We start from the raw sequence: 19431 nt of genomic DNA, 5'->3' as shown, positions 1-19431 counted from the left end.
GATTCGCAAAGGTGCCGCAAGTTATTAGAAAAAGTGACTTTACTTTTGCGAAAAAGTAACCAAAAAGTAACTTTATTCAACGAAAACAAGAAAGCGAAAGAAATAGCAGCAATTCAACATAAAAAAACATTTAAATTAGCTTCAATTTGTGCTCAAATTATAGTTGCACATTTAAATTACACATATGTAATGTTTCACATTCTCTGGCAGAAAGTTTCTGTCAATCAAACACTTTAACTGTTGCAGGGAAAACAAGAGGTTAAATATGGTTAACAGTTATCAAATATGAGCCCAGACATTAAAAGGATTTGCGCTAAAACTCAGCGCAAATTTCGCACTGACTTCGTTTGAAACGATTTTCATTAAATTGTACATGATACGATACGGAGCTGTAGTTAGTTGTTTTTTTTTGCGAAAACTCTTTTCAAAATTATTTTTACTTAATGCAGAAACTTTTTGGTTTGACTGTGGGTGCTGCCAAATTATTTGGTTGTTTGCAGGGTGCCGTAAGACGAAAAAGGTTGAGAGCCACTGCTGTAGTGCAACATCAACGTTTCCACAATTAGACGTCTAATTTGTTAACAAGAAAGTTATCTTGCAAACTAAAGTAAACAACAGAATCAAAACAGCAAGAAAACTGACAACAAACCAAAGGCAATGTGACAACATAAAATCAGAAAACACAAATATATACTGCTTAAAGCAATATTAAGTCATGGCGTAGTTTGAAATTCAATCAAAGATTAATTATTGTCGGGTTAGAACGTGTTCTCAACAAGTTCAAAAAATACCACAAACGACTCCTGTACAGAAACACAGGAAACAAATTATGAAAAGTTATACAGGGGTCGGCAACCTACGGCCCATCAAGGAAAATCATCCGGCTCGCCGCCGCTTTACAAATTATAGTAGCCCATTATATGACCTGTCTACAGGGCCTCTGAGAAAATGTTTCACTAGGGGTACTGTACGAAGAGTCATTCCGGCGCCCCCATCTCACTCTGGCCCCCTTTGTCAAAACACATGAGGTTTGCTTACACGTATTGCACACCATACAACATTTTACTGCAGAATTGGACATCTGTGCGCAATAATAGCATCAGGCTGCAATAAAACTATTATTTAATGTTTTGTGTTGTGCATATCATGTGATCTGTCCCTCACCAATTTGTGTAGGCTATCATGATTTGAATTTGTGTCAGTTGTTGATGGTGCTGTTGAGGTGTCGCTTGTACAGCTTTAAAATGTCAAATTTCCAAATTTATTTATTTATTTCTCTAAGATATAGCCTATAATTATTCCCTGCTAACGTTACTGAGAGTTATAATTATGTATCTGGTAGCCTGCAACAAGTCAAGCTATCTACCAAGGCTCAAACATAAAATCTTGTTAAACATAATCAAAATAATCATCTGACCAATAACCTTTCTTCATTAAATTTTGCATTCACCACATGCCCAGTGCCCACTGCCCAGCAGAGGTGAACAAAGTCACTTTTTTCGACTCAGGCTCCGAAATTCATTTTGAAGTGAAATAAGCGTGAAACTACCTTTTCCAAATAATTTTTAAAAAACACAAAAAAGCCCAAACACGTTTTTCTCAAGCCTGCTTTTGCTACCCTACCCCTCCGTCCCCCCCCCAAACAGGAGAATAACCAACTTTTATGATTTAATTTAGGGCGCTTTTTAACAGAACATGTTTACAAGTAGCCTAGTACAAGTAGCCTAAGTTGCGGCTTGAAGTTTTTGGAGAGAGAAAGAGAAAAAACTTTATTTGTCAATCAGATTCTATAATAGTACGATACACAATAAGCTTACATCACAATAACAAACAATTCATGAACATAGAGGAACGCATAAGTACGCTCAGTGTTAACAAATTCAATCTGATTAACCAGGAGCAGCGAAAGACCGTTTGGTCGTCTAGTCAGCTGCTCCCAACTGGTCATTAATGAAGACACAAATGGATTGAAGAAAGCACTCGAATTGGCTAATGGCATTAAACAATGAACGGCAATAAGTCAGTGTTTGATATAGCCAACTTAAACAGCGTAATTGTTTGTAGAGGTAGGCTAAGTTGCTTTTCATGTAGGCAACTGGTTTGTCGTCATTTTCAAATAATGTAATTTTAGTTTATCACTGGACGCATTGACGTTGGAAAGTGTGGGACTTCATTCCATACTTTTGGACCTTGCCCTTTGAGGCTAGAGCTTGACTTCTTCGTTTCAACTCTTGGCAAAAAATACTTATTTTGTTGAGAAGATCTTGTGTTATGGTAGTGTATTTCTCGTTGAGTTTGGAAGTATCCAGTAAAGATTGTTCACTTTTGTACTTAAACATAATTTTTGCAATTTCATGTTTATAGATGAGGTTTACAGGTAGTACACAACACTTTTGATAGAGCGGAGCTGCTGTAGTCGTTCGTTCGCTAATGTTATGGCTCGTATGATTCTGTTTTGCAAGACTAATATTTGATTTAATTGTTTTTTTTTTAAACTCAACCCCAACTGACGATTCCATAGCTAATAATAGTATGGGCCATTGCAGTGTAAAGGCTCAGTAACACTTTTCTGTTCAGGTATTTTCTTATTTTGAAAAAGGTTTCAGAAATTTGAAAGTCTTTGGCATATGTCATCAATATGCACTTTCCAATCTAAATTCTCGTCAATGTTAATTCCGAGGTACTTGCAGAAGTTGTTCTATAAATAATATCATTTGCGTTAACTTGTATTTTAAATTGTTTATAATCAAAGCTTTTTGTTTGATGCTCCTCTAATAGTAAGAATGATGAGTTAGTGTAATTTAAAGTTAGTTTGTTCGCTTTTAACCAGTCATTGATATGCAGCATTTCATTGTTTAGTTATGTTTACTTCCTCTTGAACAGCTTCCAATGTTTTACCTGAGGTAAAAAGAACTGTGTCGTCAGCATACAGCCTAACACTCATTTTAGTACTGCAGGGCAAGTCGTTGATATACAGAAGAAAAAGAAGTGGGCCTAGCACCTAACCTTGTGGTATTCCACAAGTAATATCTTTTAAGGTCTGATGAAGTGTCTTGTCTTCATGTTTTATAAACTGCATTCTTTGAGACAAATACGATGATAATTTATTCATTTGTTCTCGAATGCCATAGCGTTCCAACTTGTTCAATAATCAATAATATGTGGTGGTTTACAGTGTCGAAGGCTTTGGTTAAATAATCCAGGAAAATTATACATGTATTGTGTCCGCATTGTTATTTTTTAAAAAGAAAAGAACCATAAATCATTTAAATGTTACACTAAGCAGTCTTTTTGCGACATGTTGCAGGATCCAAAAAAACAAAAACAAACCTGAAACACAAGTAGGCTACCAAATGGAAATAGGAAAGGTTCGATAATGGTTAACAGTGAGAATATTCATTATCAAAACAATCACAGGTTGCAGTCTATATTCACGAAAGCAAGGTTGTTGGCATATTGTTGAAGTTGAAACAACGTTTTAAATCAAAAATAAGTCAAAAACTTCTTATTCAGTTTAAATGCATTATTCTTATTCAAAAGTTCATTCTTATTCATTTTATCAGCAGTTCGATAGCTTTGTCGAAACTTGCTGCCATTGTTGTTTGGCGCCTTTACTTTGTGGATCCACAGTTAAGAGTCTATGCTAGGGCACAAGTCTTTTAAATCCATACTTTACTAAGCAATATAGACTGTAGTCAACATCAACATTTCCTCAATGAGACGTCTAATTTGAAAATTGAATGAGGCTGTTCACCAGGCATTTAATTAAATGATATGAGATGTTCTACTGGTGCAAATTAAGCTAAACTATCACAAGATGTATACAGTGACAATCTGCTTTTATTCCGACGTTTCGTCAATCAGACACGACTGACTTCTTCAGGGGGCTAGACCAGGTAGTGACTAATGACTACCTGTCTAGCATGGCAAAACACAGGACATATTGCTGAAAACAACTAAACATGCAAAATGAAAATTCAACTTCTGGACAAAAACTTATCGCGCGCAAAGTTTGAAATAAGTTAGAAAAAAGGGGGGGGGACTTAATTGCGATCAACAAGGAACTTAAATAACAACAAGATAGGAGAGTGAACGGCATGAGTCTTGAATCGAGTTTTGTACGCACTGCTGCACTGCTGCAACGTCGGAATAAAAGCAGATTGTCACTGTATACATCTTGTGATAGTTTAGCTTAATTTGCACCAGTAGAACATCTCATATCATTTGACGTCTAATTTGTTAATAAGAAAGTTATCTTGCAAACTAAAGTAAACAACAGAATCAAAACAGCAAGGAAACTAAAACAAACCAACGGCAATGTGACAAAAACAAATCAGAAAACACAAATATAATAATGTTGCTTAAAGCAATATCAAGTCATGGTGTAGTTTGAAATTCAATCAAGATTAATTACTGTCGGGTTAGAACGTGTTCTCAACAAGTTCAAAAAATACCACAAACGACTCCTGTCCAAAAACACAGGAAACGAATCACGAAAAGTTATACAGGGGTCAGCAACCTACGGCCGCCAAGGAAAATCATCCGGCCCACCGCCGCTTTACAAATTATAGTAGCCTATTATATGACCTGTCTACAGGGCCTCTGAGAAAAATTTTCACTAGGGGTACTGTATGAAGAGTCATTCCGGCCCCCCTCTCACTCCGGGCCCCTTTTGTCAAAACACGTGATGTTTGCTTACGCGTATTGCACACCATACAACATTTTACTGCAGAATCGGACATCTGTACGCAATAATAGCGTCAGGCTGCAATGAAACTATTATTTAATGTTTTGTGCTGTGCATATCATGTGATCTGTCCCTCGCCAATTTGTGTAGGCTACCACACATTGAATTCGTGTCAGTTGTTGATGGTGCTGTTGAGGTGTCGCTTGTGTAGCTTTAAAATGAAAAATTTTCAAATTCATTCATTTATTTCTCTAAGATATAGCTTATAATTATTCCCTGCTAACGTTACTAAGTGTTATAATTATGTATCTGGTAGCCTGCAACAAGTCAAGCTCTCTACCAAGGCTCAAACATAAAATCTTGTTAAACATAATCAAATTAATCAGCTGACCAATAAATTTTGCATTCACCACATGCCTAGCAGAGGTGAACAAAGTCACTTTTTTTGACTCCGGCTCCGAAATTCATTTTGAAGTGAAATAAGCGTGAAACTACCTTTTCCAAATAATTTTTAAAAAACACAAAAAAGCCCTAACACGTTTTTCTCAAGCCTGCTTTTGCTACCCTACCCCTCCCTCCCCCCCCCAAACAGGAGAATAACCAACTTTTATGATTTAATTTAGGGCGCTTTTAACAGAACATGTTTACAAGTAGCCCCGCCTAGTGATGTATTATTTTATAACCAAACCCCTAATTTTTGATTAATGTGATTATAACACAAACTATGCTTTATTTTCTCCGCTTCTTTGGTGACTTTTATACCGTTCATGATGTGAATCATCATAACACCCGACAAACCTTTGAACATTCCTTTTGGCTCAATCGTCTGTTGGCTAAGTCGAGACGATATGCTAAAAAGTGTACACGTTGAAGGAAGAAACAGCAACCTTCCTTAAAAGTAAGACCATCATTGCTGCAGAGTTTCATAAACAAGATTCGGTTCTAATTTGACAATTCTCGTCGATTTAACGTCACATCTGAACAACTTGAATGTGCGCCTTTAGGGAAAGCTCCAATTGATACACAAGATGTGGATGCATGTAGGCCTAGCCCAGGGGTGTCAGAACGATTTTTGACTGGGGGGGGCAGGATTATGAAAAAAGGGCACGTTTGTTGCTGAAAAGCCAATTTTTTGTTTAATTTTTAAGATACGTATAGCGATAATGCTCATTTATCAGCTCACTATCGAGTAATGATACAAGTGTCCGGTATACAAAGAAGGACATTATGCTATGTTATAATGATGTAACCTACTGTGTTGCAGAATTTTGTGCCGTGAATAACTGAATAAGCTTATTAGTTTTCAGGCAAAAATGAAAGATTAGGCTACAATTAGGCTAAAAGCGAATAGCAGAAATTGTTATATTGCACAATGTGCAGTAGTTTACATGACCTTAAAAGGGCACCATTGCTTCCCTGCCCCTCTATCTACATAAAAATTGAGGGCAGGTTGGCATCTTCCCCCCTGCGCCCCTGGCCTAGCCTGCGCGGATTCGAAACAAAACTACGACTCTGGGAAAGTCAACTGGAAAACACAAATCATGCTCTCTTTGCTACACTGCAGAAGAACAAACCTACTAGCCATAGGCGCCAACTTTTATTTTTGCACGGGGTGGCGGATAGCACAATATGGCAACCTAAAAACTTTCAAACTGCATGTTTTTGTTTGATTTTTACTAAGCGTATTTCGTAGATGCAATTGTCTTTTCACACCTGATTTGTAGCTCGATAATTTACAGGAGGTATGTGGTGAATTTTATTGTTAAGTTGCTGCTCTGACACTTAACATTCGGCAAAAGTATTTTTTGCGAACAGCAGCTCTGTCAATCCAACTGTTAATCAACTGATCAAGTTGTAACCGTGGAGCTCCAGATTGATAAACATTTAAAATTAGGACGTGGTTCAATCGCTGTTGCGTCATGGTAGATCGCAAGTAGGTTTTTATGCGCCTGAGTGCACGAAACGATCGCTCCGCCTCGCAGGTGATGGAAGGCAACAATAAGTATATTTTCACAATGCAGACCACGTTTGGAAGCATTAATGAAATTGTTTCAATGCTTGCAAATAGATCAAATCAAGCAGTTGCGACATAGTTGCAAATCGGACAGAATGCTCTATCTTTGCATCTATCGTATTCTAGCCACGGGAATTCGCTCTCCCACGATTTTTGATAGCTTCTTCCTTCAGCAGCGATTATCCTGCTCGTACTCGGTTCTTCCACCTCCCTGATCGAGTGATCGTGCTAACGCCTTTTGGCACTGGCGCACTTTCGTTTCGTTCAGACGTTTGGTCACTTTCATGCTGGCTGAAATTCTGACTAGACGCAACAAAAAATGACTCATTGGAGGGCTGCAATTTTGAACGCTTTTTCGGTGGCATCTTTAAGCTGAATAAAACTGGAATGTCGGCGAAAACTTTTACTGGACGACTTTTCGTAATTTTTTCTATGATGTAACAAGCAACTCCTATGTCAGACCAACAAATTCCCGCCTCACAATTTGTCACGCAATATTACTGCATGAAGTAGATAACAAAGTAGAAATTAAAGCATGAAGTACATGACAGTACACTCCAATTGAAATCGGAAAACAATTCAAAATGCAAAATCTTGAGTAATTGAAAAGGTTGCTTTTATTATTGGGAATTGGCAGGGGGTGCAGCTTTTCTCCAATAGAATTGTGCAAATTTGCAAAACGTTAAAACTGCTACTTTACTAAGTGCACATTTTAAATAAAACTCAAAAAGTTTCGAAAGTTGCATTTTTTTAATGAAATTTAAAAATAGATATTCATTTAGGGAGTTGAGCTATCAATCATCGAGATAATTTTATTTCCAAGCATTTTATAGCTGTCATAATTTATAGCGATATTATGAGCAGTTTAAAAATTTTCAAAAAAATATTTTTAAGGGAGGCAATGGAAAGGTCGTATTTTATTGATTAATAAATCCCATTGTAAACCTAACAAATGTTACAATGACTTATGACAAGTAACAAATAAAACGACCGCAACATCAACAAGGAAAAAACTCGTAGCCACGTGTTGCGTAATCTTCACGTAGCTTGCTTGATGTTACGCGAGTATCATGCTTGTGACAAAAACAATCATTTTCTTCGCAATATTATATTGGGAACACCTCTTTCTTTACGTTGACTTGAAGCGAAAACCAATGATCAAAAAAAGATTTAAACGTCCGTTTAAATTACATTTATTTGCAGTAAGTAATGTAACCTAAACGGGGTGGCTGCCACCCGGCCACAGCGGTTACGGGGTGGCCAAAAGTCGGCGCCAGTGCTACGAGCAATACATCATTTGTTTCTATGATACAACACATTTTCATCCCGCTTTGGTGACATTTGTTCTCTCGAAAGCGACATTAAAGTACTAAGTCCTACTCCATCTGATGCACAGATGGATACAATGCAAGAGAAGTAGGCTATCAAACAAAGTTGAGCTACAGTGCAGAAACGAGCTAAAATTGAAATTTCTTGCCGAGAGTGTATCACTGCTTGACTTCCATAAAATTTCCTCAGTGGAAACAATATCCCAACTTGATTAATCATGCCAAAAAAGGGGGTCATTATTTGGCAGCATTTACGCATGTAAAAATCTATTTTTGTCAATGAAACTCATCAAGAACAACATTTTTTGACGACCACTTGCATGATGTCATGCTTCTTTCTTTATCCAACTTACGGCTTGAACTTCAAAAACTTTCAAACCAAAACAACTGCAAAATCTCACATTAATGTTGTTCTAGCAATAAATGTATGTTATATTTTGTGACTGTGTTAACGAAATCAGGACTTAATCTGATTAAACCTTATAAATTCGAAAATTGTGACAACTTTATAAAAAAATAATTTTTTAATGGAAAATGTGAGCTACGGCCTGCCAAGATTTTGTAAATTTTGGTTTTGGCCGCGGTTAGAAAAAGGTTGCCGACCCTGTTATACGACGATTAGCAATACAAAACATTCAAAAATATCACAAGCGATTAATCTATATTCATAGTAACAAGGTAGCATACAAAGTAATACCAATCAAACAAAACAATCTCTTAATATCCATTCACGAAAAACAAAGGAAAAGCAGACAAATAGTTAACATAATAATAAATAAATAATAACAAATAAATCACATTCCTATAACTTTCCTCCAGAGTGTTTCTACAGCTTCTGACTATTCAAATTGCTAACACACGGAACCACTTATTCACATAGGCCTACATCACATTTTAACTTTTCACCAGTGTCAATTCGCATATGCGGTTTCAGGTTACTGACCCGTGCAAACGATTTCGCACATACATCACATTTCTATCACTTATCACCAGTGTGAATTTGCATATGCCGTTTCAGGTTACTGACCTGTGCAAACGATTTCACACACACGTCACATTCATATGGCTTATCACCAGTATGAATTCGCCTATGATCTTTCAGGTGACTGAGCTTTGAAAACGATTTCTCACATACATTACATTTATATGGCTTTTCACCAGTATGAATATACATATGACTTTTCAGGCTATTGACCTGTGCAAACGATTTCGCACACACGTCACATTTAAATGGCTTATCACCAGTGTGAATTCGCATATGATCTTCCAGGTGACTGACCCGTGCAAACAATTTCTCACACACGTTACATTTATATGGCTTTTCACCAGTGTGAATTCGCATATGACGTTTTAGGTTACCGACGAGGGCAAACGATTTCTCACACATGTCACATTTATATGGCTTTTCACCAGTGTGAATCATTTTATGCCGAATTAAACTACTACGTTGTGGAAATGATTTTTCACATAAATCACAATTGTATGGCTTTTCACCAGTATGACTTCTCTCATAAATTTTCAATTTTACCACTTGTTCTTGGTTATTGATTCCATATGGTTCACAATCTTCAAGTACTTCAAGGTTTACTGGAATTGCTTCACTTTGATTCATGGTAAAAGGTGAAGTGAATTGTTGATTTGAATTAGTGGTACATTAGCGATGGTTGACCAAACAAAAGACTTATATACAAAGTATGAAAAATATTGCAGTATCAACAGCCTATAACCTGAAACACAGGTAACAAACTGTGAAAAATTGAATATTGGTTAACAGTGCGAATAGTCGAACACTTATCTCCAAAAATATCGCAAGTTAAAATCTATATCCACAAAAGCACAAACCATGCGCACAAAAGTGACATCTTGAAAAGTAATAATTATATTACACAAACTTTCAACAAAAACACAGTCTTTTATTTCCATGTTACACAAACTAATATAAAACATATAATTATTAACTTAAGAGAAGATTTTACACACATCACAAACGAAAGCTTTTTCACAAGAATGAAACGTCAACTTAAAATAATGTGGAAAGGATTTACAACATATACATGCATGACACATGTGTGGGTTTTCTTTGCTAACAATGATTTGAAATCAAACGTTATTGAGTCTCTGCTTATCGGCTTTTTGTCAGTAGTATTTTCTTCAAGAATTGGACAATGCCAAATTAGATTGCATTCAAAACCCATTTGCAATGCTAAAACAAAGTAGACTGCCAAATACATCATCATCATCATAATCCATCGTCGGTTTGTTCCCCACTAGTGGGGGTGGCCGATTGTTTCCTCGCAGCAATTGTTTTAATCCCTTTTCTCCATTTCACTCTGTCCCTTGCATCTTCCTCCTTCAGTCCGACTTTTTTAAATTCATCCTTCACTTGTTGTTTCCACGTTCTTCTTGGACGACCGCGTTTCCTCTTCCCATCCACCTTTAGATCTAGTGCCTTTCTAAGAAAACTTCCTTCCTCCCTCCTTATCACATGTCCATACCATCTTACTCCATTTGCCCTTGCCAGTTGGTCTATGGTCTCTCTCATCTCTAGCATATCCAACAATTCTTCAGTCCTTTTTTCCCTTCTCGTTTTCACCCCACACATTGCTCTCACCATTGACCTTTCCGTTCTCCTCAGGATTGCCAGTTCACTCTCTCTCAATATCCATGTCTCGCTACCATGTAGCATTGCAGGCCGCACACAGCTCCGATATACTTTCCCTTTCATCCTTAGTGAAAATTTTCTGTCATACAACATTTCCCCACATTCCCTGAACTTTGCCCAGCCCAATCTTGCCCTTGTTGTCACCGCTGCTTCACATCCACCACTTCCATTTATCCGATCACCCAGATAACAGAAGTCTGTCACTGTTTCGATGCCATGGCAGAACTAATACCTCTTTCCAAACTCTTAGGAAGAACTCGCTGGTGTAATTTCTGACTCTAAGTTGCGGCTTGAAGTTTCTGGAGAAAGAGGGAGAAATCACTTTATTTGCCAATCAGATTCTATAATAGAATGATACAGAATAAGCTTACATGTTACATCACAATACCAAACAGTTCATGAACATAGAGGAACGCATAAGTACACTCAGTAGGGTGTTCCATTTTGACAAAAATTTTTGAACTTGCACTTGTAATAGTGATTATGAGATGGGATTTTTTGTCAAACGAAGTGTCCTTTTTAAACTTTTGACCAACTCCAAGTTTTTGAGGTCCCACGACCCCCTTGAAATTTAGCAAAATACCCCTCGGTAGACATAAAATTCAAATGTTTGAATGATCATAACTTCTGATTAGAATGGAGTAGAACCATCATCTTTTAATTAATTCTGCATGGTTTTTCATGCTGAACAAGATTACATGGTTTTTAAGGTCTTAGAATAATTTTAAAAAAAAGTTTTTTGCAAATTTTCAAAAAAATTACAATACCATATTTCGCGGCGTATAAGACGACTCCTGACTTTACAAGCAAAAATCTGTGATTTAACATATGTTCGCCAGATAAGACGACCCCCACTTCCATCTGTTGCTATACCGTTGGTGACACTGCAAGTCACTGCATACACTAGTGATACTGCTCTAAGTTTATCGCTTGTTTGCTGTATTTCACGTAATTAATAACGTTACAATTGCATAACACCGAAATTCTGGCAGTGCACTGTTGGACGCGCACATTCTATTTATGGCATAAAAACTTGGTTATTCCCTTCATTAAATAGGCTCTTGCCGCTGTGAATAGCGACTTACTACTTTCATTATCTGCCCAGTTGAGTTACACGTTGATTGACCATCTCAAAACGTAGCTCTGACTTAATAGTCTAACCTTGGGTTTTCAGTTACAATTGAGTTACAGTATGATTCTGCAGTTAATACAGGCTCAAAAAAAGGAATCGTTACGAAAATCATGAAATATTGCAATCTGAAATACGGCCATGATGTAATATCGCTTGAATCTTTGTATCATTGCATTGAGCTGCTGTTAGGAGATGTCATAACAGCTATTATATGGCAATACAAAATCACCGGATCTTTTAAGTGATGGAGCTGTATTTAATTTCATTAGCCAACTAACAAAAAATCACTTAATGGTTGATAAACTACAAAATTGCAGAGATACTTTAATTAAGCCATCAAAGAAAAGCAAAAAAAATTTTATCCAATCTTTGGGAAAGATAGCAACATCAATTCCAGGCAACAAATCCATAAGAGCTGACCAAGCTTCACTCTTAGTTCAAAACTGTGCAACATTCCAGGACATTGCTAATGAGTTGAAACAATACCTGTTTGTTGCACAGGAGTCTGTCCATTATGCTCGCTAGTTGAGCAAGGCCAATGGCTATCTACGTATTCTACTTTTTAGGCCAATGGCTATCTTCGTATTCTACTTTTTAGGTCATTTGCACTCAATGCCACTCAACTTGCTGGATTAAGGTCTATTAGCCAATTTATAGTTGATGTGTATTGTGTATGCTCCCATGTTTAATTTCAATTTTTTTGCACCCCAGTGCTGTGAACGGACCAACCATCACACTTCTCAATAGAGATTTGACACAGTGTCTGATTATGCTATTGTAAAGTATGCGATACCAAGTTTTATCAGTCATGGAAGATTGTGGGTTTTCCCAAAAAATGTCACCCGGGCATCTCATTCTGATGAACCACCAATTTTGCCAGAAAACGTCAGCAAGATTGCAAGAAAGCCAATAGAGGCCAAAAAACTGACTCAATGCTTGCACTATCAAGTAAAAAGACACTCATTTCATTTTATGATGTCACCACTCACCAGTCAGTGTTCTCCATGACGTTTATTGGGCACACCGGATGCATGGAGATCATTCAAAAACAACCAGATGAACAATGAAAGAGTCATTGGACAGCTGAAACGTTGTCATCAAAAAACGAGTCAAGGATAGCACAGATGCCAATGATGATGATAAATTAGAAAAGGCTGACATTGATATTCGCCAATATGTGGTTGCAATAATGCAATAAGAATGCATGTTTAGTTATGGTTTAGCATGCTACAAGTTTAATATAAAAATATAGTTTCAGGAGAGAGTTTGCTTTTTTATACCAAAGACAGGCAAGACACAACAATAACACAGGGTTGAGCATTACAACAGTATATTACATATTTACAAATAGTTCAACATTCAAACGTTTTCGGCTAATCTTAAGCCTCATCAGGAATCTGCAAATATTTATAAACTACAATAAATTTCACTTCTTGACAGTGACTACTGTAACTAACTAACCAACTAAACAACTAACTAAAAGCATCGAGAAACACGCAACGATTAAAAGCAATAAAGTGGAAAACCTATACAGACAGACGAAAAGCAAATTACATTAAGAAAAGGCAACTGCATGACTAAGTTAAAAATGAATCTGCACCACGGGGAACGTGATACACTAGTAAATGTTGAGCAGAATGGAGGCGCCTCCCGCAAATAACTGTTTGTTTAAATTTGGTTTGTAGCGTTGGTTGTAGCGTAGGTTATAGCGTTTTGGGTTGTTTCATACGCTACAACCCAAACTTAAACAAAAAATTATTTGCGGGATTGGCTTTTCAGCAATAAAAGGGCACTTTTGTTGCTGAAAAGCCAATTTCTTTTAATTTTTAAGATAAGATATAGCAATAATGCTCATTTATCAGCTCACTATCGAGTAATGATACAAGTGTCCGGTATTACAATGAAGGACATCATGCTATGTTATAATGATATAACCTACTGTGTTGCAGAATTATGTGCCGTGATTAACTGAATATTATTTTTATGGCAAAAATGAAAGATTAGGCTATATTAGGCTAAAAGCAAATAGCACAAATTATTATATTGCACAATGTGCAGTAGTTTACATGACCTTAAAAAGGCACCATTGCCATTCCATCTACAAAAATTGAGGGCAGGGGGGCATCCTCCCTCCTAATTCCCCACTTCCGGCGCTCCTGGCCTAGCCTATGCGCATTCGAAACAAAACTACGACTCTGGGAAATTCAGCTGAAAAACGCAAATTATGCTCTCTTTGCTACACTGCAGAAGAACAAACCTACGAGCAATACGACATTTGTTTCTATGATAGAACACATTTTCATCCCGCTTTGGTGACATTCGTTCTCTCGAAAGCGACATTAAAGTATTAAGCCCTACTCCATCTAATGCACAGATGGATACAATGCAGAAACGAGCTAGATGGATACTCTGATGCATAGATAGACTGATGCATAGATGGATCACTGCTTGACTTATATAAAATTTCTTGAGTGGAAACAATATCCCAACTTGATTGATCATGCCAAAAAAGGGGGTCATTATTGGGCAGCATTTACGCATGTATTTTGTGACTTTGTTAACGAAATCAGGATTCAATCTGATTAAATTTTATAAATTCGAAAGTTATGACAACTTTATACAAAAAATATAATAATTTGTTAATGGAAAATGTGAGCTACGGCCTGCCAAGACTTTGTAAATTTTGGTTTTGGCCGCGGTTAGAAAAAGGTTGCCGACCCTGTTATACGACGATTAGCAATACAAAACATTCAAGCGATAATCTATATTCATAGTAACAAGGTAGCTAGCATACAAAGTAACTTCAATCAAACAAAACAATCTCTTAATATCCATTCACAAAAAACGAAGGAAAAGCAGACAAATAAGTAACATAATAATAAATAAATAATAACAAATAAATCACATTCCTATAACTTTCCTCCAGAGTGTTTCTCCAGCTTCTGACTATTCAAATTGCTAACACAAGGAACCAGTTTTTCACATAGGCCTACATTACGTTTATACGGCTTTTCATCCCTGTCAATTTGCATATGCGGTTTCAGGTTACTGACCTGTGCAAACGATTTCGCACACACGTCACATTTTTATCGCTTATCACCAGTGTGAATTCGTATATGCCGTTTCAGGTTACTGACCTGTGCAAACGATTTCGCACACACGTCACATTTATATGGCTTATCACCAGTGTGAATTCGCATATGATCTTTCAGGTGACTGACCTGAGAAAACGATTTCTCACATACATTACATTTATATGGCTTTTCACCAGTGTGAATTTGCATATGACTTTTCAGGTTAGCGACCCGTGCAAATGATTTCTGACACACGTCACATTCATATGGCTTTTCACCAGTGTGAATTTGCATATGACCTTTCAGGTGACTGACCCGTGCAAACGATTTCTCGCACACGTCACATTTGTATGGCTTTTCACCAGTGTGAATTTGCATATGACGTTTCAGGCTACTGACCAGTGCAAACGATTTCTCGCACAGGTCACATTTATATGGCTTTTCACCAGTGTGAATTTGCATATGGATTTTTAGATGACTAACCTGAGCAAACGACTTCTCACACACGTCACATTTATATGGCTTATCACCAGTGTGAATTCGCATATGATCTTTCAGGTAACTGACTCGTGCAAACGATTTCTCACACACGTCACATTTATACGGCTTTTCACCAGTGTGAATTTGCACATGACTTTTCAGGTGACTGACCTGTGAAAACGATTTCTCACACAGGTCACATTTATATGGCTTTTCACCAGTGTGAATTCGCATATGACCTTTCAGGTCACCGACCTGTGCAAACGATTTCTCACACACGTCACATTTATATGGCTTTTCACCAGTGTGAATTCGCATATGACCTTTCAGGTGACTGACCTGTGCAAACGATTTCTCACACACGTCACATATATATGGCTTTTCACCAGTGTGAATCATTTTATGCCGAATTAAACTACTACGTTGTGGAAATGATTTTTCACATAAATCACAATTGTATGGCTTTTCACCAGTGTGACTTCTCTCATGAATTTTCAATTTCACCCATTGTTCTTGGTTATTGATTCCATATGGTTCACAATCTTCAAGTACTTCAAGCTTTACCAGAATTGCTTCACTTTGATTCATGGTAAAAGGTGAAGTGAATTGTTGATTTGAATTAGTGGTACAATAGCGATGGTTGACCAAACAAAAGACTTATATACAAAGGATGAAAATTATTGCAGGATAAAAAGCCTATAACCTGAAACACAGGTAACAAACTGTGAAACATTCAATATTGGTAAACAGTGAGAATAATCGTATAGTCGAATACTTATCTCCAAAAATATTGCAAGTTAAAATCTATATCCATAAAAGCACAAACCATGCACACAAAAGTGACATCTTGAAAAGTAATAATTATATCACACAAACTTTTAACGAAAGCACAGTCTTTTATTTCCATGTTACACAAACTAATATAAAACATATAATTGAACTGCAGTATAGCTGATGGAGCTTCAAATAATTAACTTAAAAGAAGATTTTACACACATCACAGACGAAAGCTTTTTCACAAGAATGAAACATCAACTTAAAATAATGTGGAAAGGAACTACAACATATACATACATCACACATGTGTAGGTTTTTTTGCTAACAATGATGTGAAATCAAACGTTATTGAGTCTTTGCTTCATTTTCTTCCAGAATTGGACAATGCCAAATTAGATTGCATTCAAAACCCATTTGCAATGCTAAAACAAAGTAGACTGCCAAATACCTCTTTCCTAACTCTTAGGAAGAACTCGCTGGTGTAATTTCTGACTCTAAGTTGCAGCTTGAAGTTTCTGGAGAGAGAGAGAGAGAGACAGAGAGAATAATAACTTTATTTGCCAATCAGATTCTATAATAGTACGATACACACAGGGCTGCAATTTTTTCTTTCTTGTCAAACGACCAAAAATTCTGCGTTTGTTTGTCGAATAGTGGAATGACGTCACAAGAGTCAGATTATAAGCGTTTGGCCGCGAATTACTGCGTGATAGAGAATTTTTCCTTTGGCATCTCTTTAGTTTCGCTTAGTACGTTAATGGATATGCACGTACCGTCGTACCCGCATGCAAACACAGTTAGGAGCGAAACATGCAAGTTACCAAGAAACACAGCAAAGATAAAGCAAAAAATGAACTGCAAATAAAAGAAAACGGAACAATACCACGATAATACAAAACAACGGCGTAATGCTACAGCATTTAAGGCGTGCCGAGATGGCAAACAAGCCTTTTCGTACAACATTGCAACAAACTACATGCAATCACGTAAAGTAACACAAGAACAAATTAATTAATAACAGTGAAAAGGAAAGAATATTAGTAACAAGTAACAACACAAACATTAATGCCAGGGCATGCTTGCTGCTAGATCTTGATTTTGCTGCCTCTGTATGACTTTAGACAGGAAATTTCGAATGCTTTGCGACGTTAGGCTACTAAACGCTATTAGCTGGAAGTTTACCTGAATGATAAGTTTCAAAGTGACGTGGGCGTGGCAATGCTTCTCTAGATAGCTCCTTCGAACAGATCCCACACTTTACTCGCTGTTTGCTGAACCTTAACCGCTTCTCGGTAAGACCGACCGAAGCTTTTTCCATCCATGTTGTCGGAGGATTCTTTCGTTTTTTAGTCATTATAGGATACTGACTAACTGAAGACTATCCTATCTGTAGTTGGGTTGGGTTCAAAGCTATGCTGTTCTTACAACTTGCCTATTACCTTGCTTTGTCCACTCCCAGTGACTACCTACTACAGGTCATTTACCAATTATATTTAGAAGTATGAAGGTATTTCGGAAGCAGATAAACTCGGTCTTCTTGTGAATCATCTTGATAGTGCAGCTTATGAGGTCATTTCAGAAGTTGGCACATATGAAGCTGCGATTCCTCAACTTCAAAGTGCATATGACAAAGCTCCTCATCGAATTTATGCGCGGTATTTGCTTAAATCTTGCAAGCGAGACATCAACCAGACACTTGATGAATATTATCAAAAGCTCAAGCGCTTGAGTACTGACTGCAATTTCGAAGCTGTGTCGGCCGTTCAGCACAGAGAGGAATCTATTCTTGATGCCTTTATCGGCGGTTTGACATCACAAGAAATTAAGCAACGTTTATTGGAAGAACCAAACCTTGTTCTACAAGCTGCTTTCGAGAAAGCTCGGTCGTTGGAAGATGCTCAAAAAAATGCTGGACGAATAGTTGCAGAACCCTCAACACTGCATTCGCATCAAGTTGCTGTTCTATCCGAACCTAAAGATGACCTTGAAAGAAAGCAAGATACTGTTGCAGCTACCGTTTCATTAAGATGTCCATATTGTGGATTTAAATGGCATTCTCGGCAATTTTGCCCAGCTAAGGAAGTTGAGTGCTATCGTTGTGCTCAGAAAGGACATTTCTCCAAAATGTGTCGATCACCTAAACTTTCTATGAATAAAAGTCATTGTTCTTCAACCTCTTTGATGCACACAACCCCTCAAAAGACTTCAAAATCTATTGATACGAAAGTCATCATTCCTGTCACAATTAATGGTATTTCTGCCAATGTTTTATTGGACACAGGATTGTCGTTATCACACATAAGCAAGTCGTTTAGTCAACGATTGCAATTAAACCTTACAGAGACTGATCAGCGGATTGGTTTAGCAGTAAAAGGATGCAGCTCTAAAGGTGAAGGCATATGTAACGTTGACGTGAACCTTGGTGGTCAACTATACCAAAAAGTGGATGTAATGATGCAGGAAAATTTGCTAACTGATGTCATACTCGGTCAAGACTTTATGGAACAGCATAAAACAGTCAGCATTTACTTCGGAGGTTCGAAGCCCACGTTACACCTCGGATTGTTGCAAGCTGTAAAGACGTCAACTCCTGTCAATCTATTCCAGCATCTAACGGAGGATTGCCATCCAGTGGCAACCAAAGAACGGCGTTATTCAATGCAAGATAAAGACTAAAGAGTTCATAGGATCAGAAGTAAAACGACTGCTGAAGGAAGGACTCATTGAGCCAAGTAACTCTCCATGGCGTGCGCAGCCTCTTGTGGTTACCCAAGATAACCATAAAAGGCGAATGGTCATTGACTATAGCCAGACTATAAATAAATTCAATAGAATTGATGCGTATCCGCTGCCACGGATGCAGGACATGGTGCAAAATGTTGCAAAGTTTAATGTGTATTCGACAATCGATATGACAAGTGCATACCATCAAGTAGAACTACCTAAATGCGACAGGATATTTACTGCGTTTCAAGCTGACGGTTCACTTTGGCAGTGGAAAAGAACACCATTTGGGCTGACAAATGCAATGCCGTGTTTCCAGCGAATTGTAGACGATATTATCAAGTCTAAAGATTGCAAAGATACGTTCGCTTATCTTGATGATAATACAATTGGTGGTAAAACGCAGCAAGAACATGATGAAAATTTGTCGAAGTTTTTGCAAGTAGCTAAAGAGTGTAATTTGACATTTAATGAGTCGAAATGTAAATATTCGATTGACTGTATACAGTTGTTGGGTTATCAAATTTCTAAAGGTTGTTTAAAACCAGATCCT

The 19431-nt window shown here is 37.3% G+C and overlaps 1 pseudogene; it reads right to left on the bottom strand.

The window, feature by feature from the left end:
* Positions 1–8897: 8897 nt before the first annotated feature.
* Positions 8898–19431, bottom strand: part of LOC145782836 (uncharacterized) — a 30788-nt pseudogene continuing 20254 nt past the window's right edge.

Source organism: Aplidium turbinatum, chromosome 14 (assembly GCF_918807975.1).
Source record: "Aplidium turbinatum chromosome 14, kaAplTurb1.1, whole genome shotgun sequence".
Lineage (NCBI taxonomy): Eukaryota > Metazoa > Chordata > Ascidiacea > Aplousobranchia > Polyclinidae > Aplidium > Aplidium turbinatum.
This window is presented reverse-complemented; position numbering and strand designations above follow the sequence as displayed.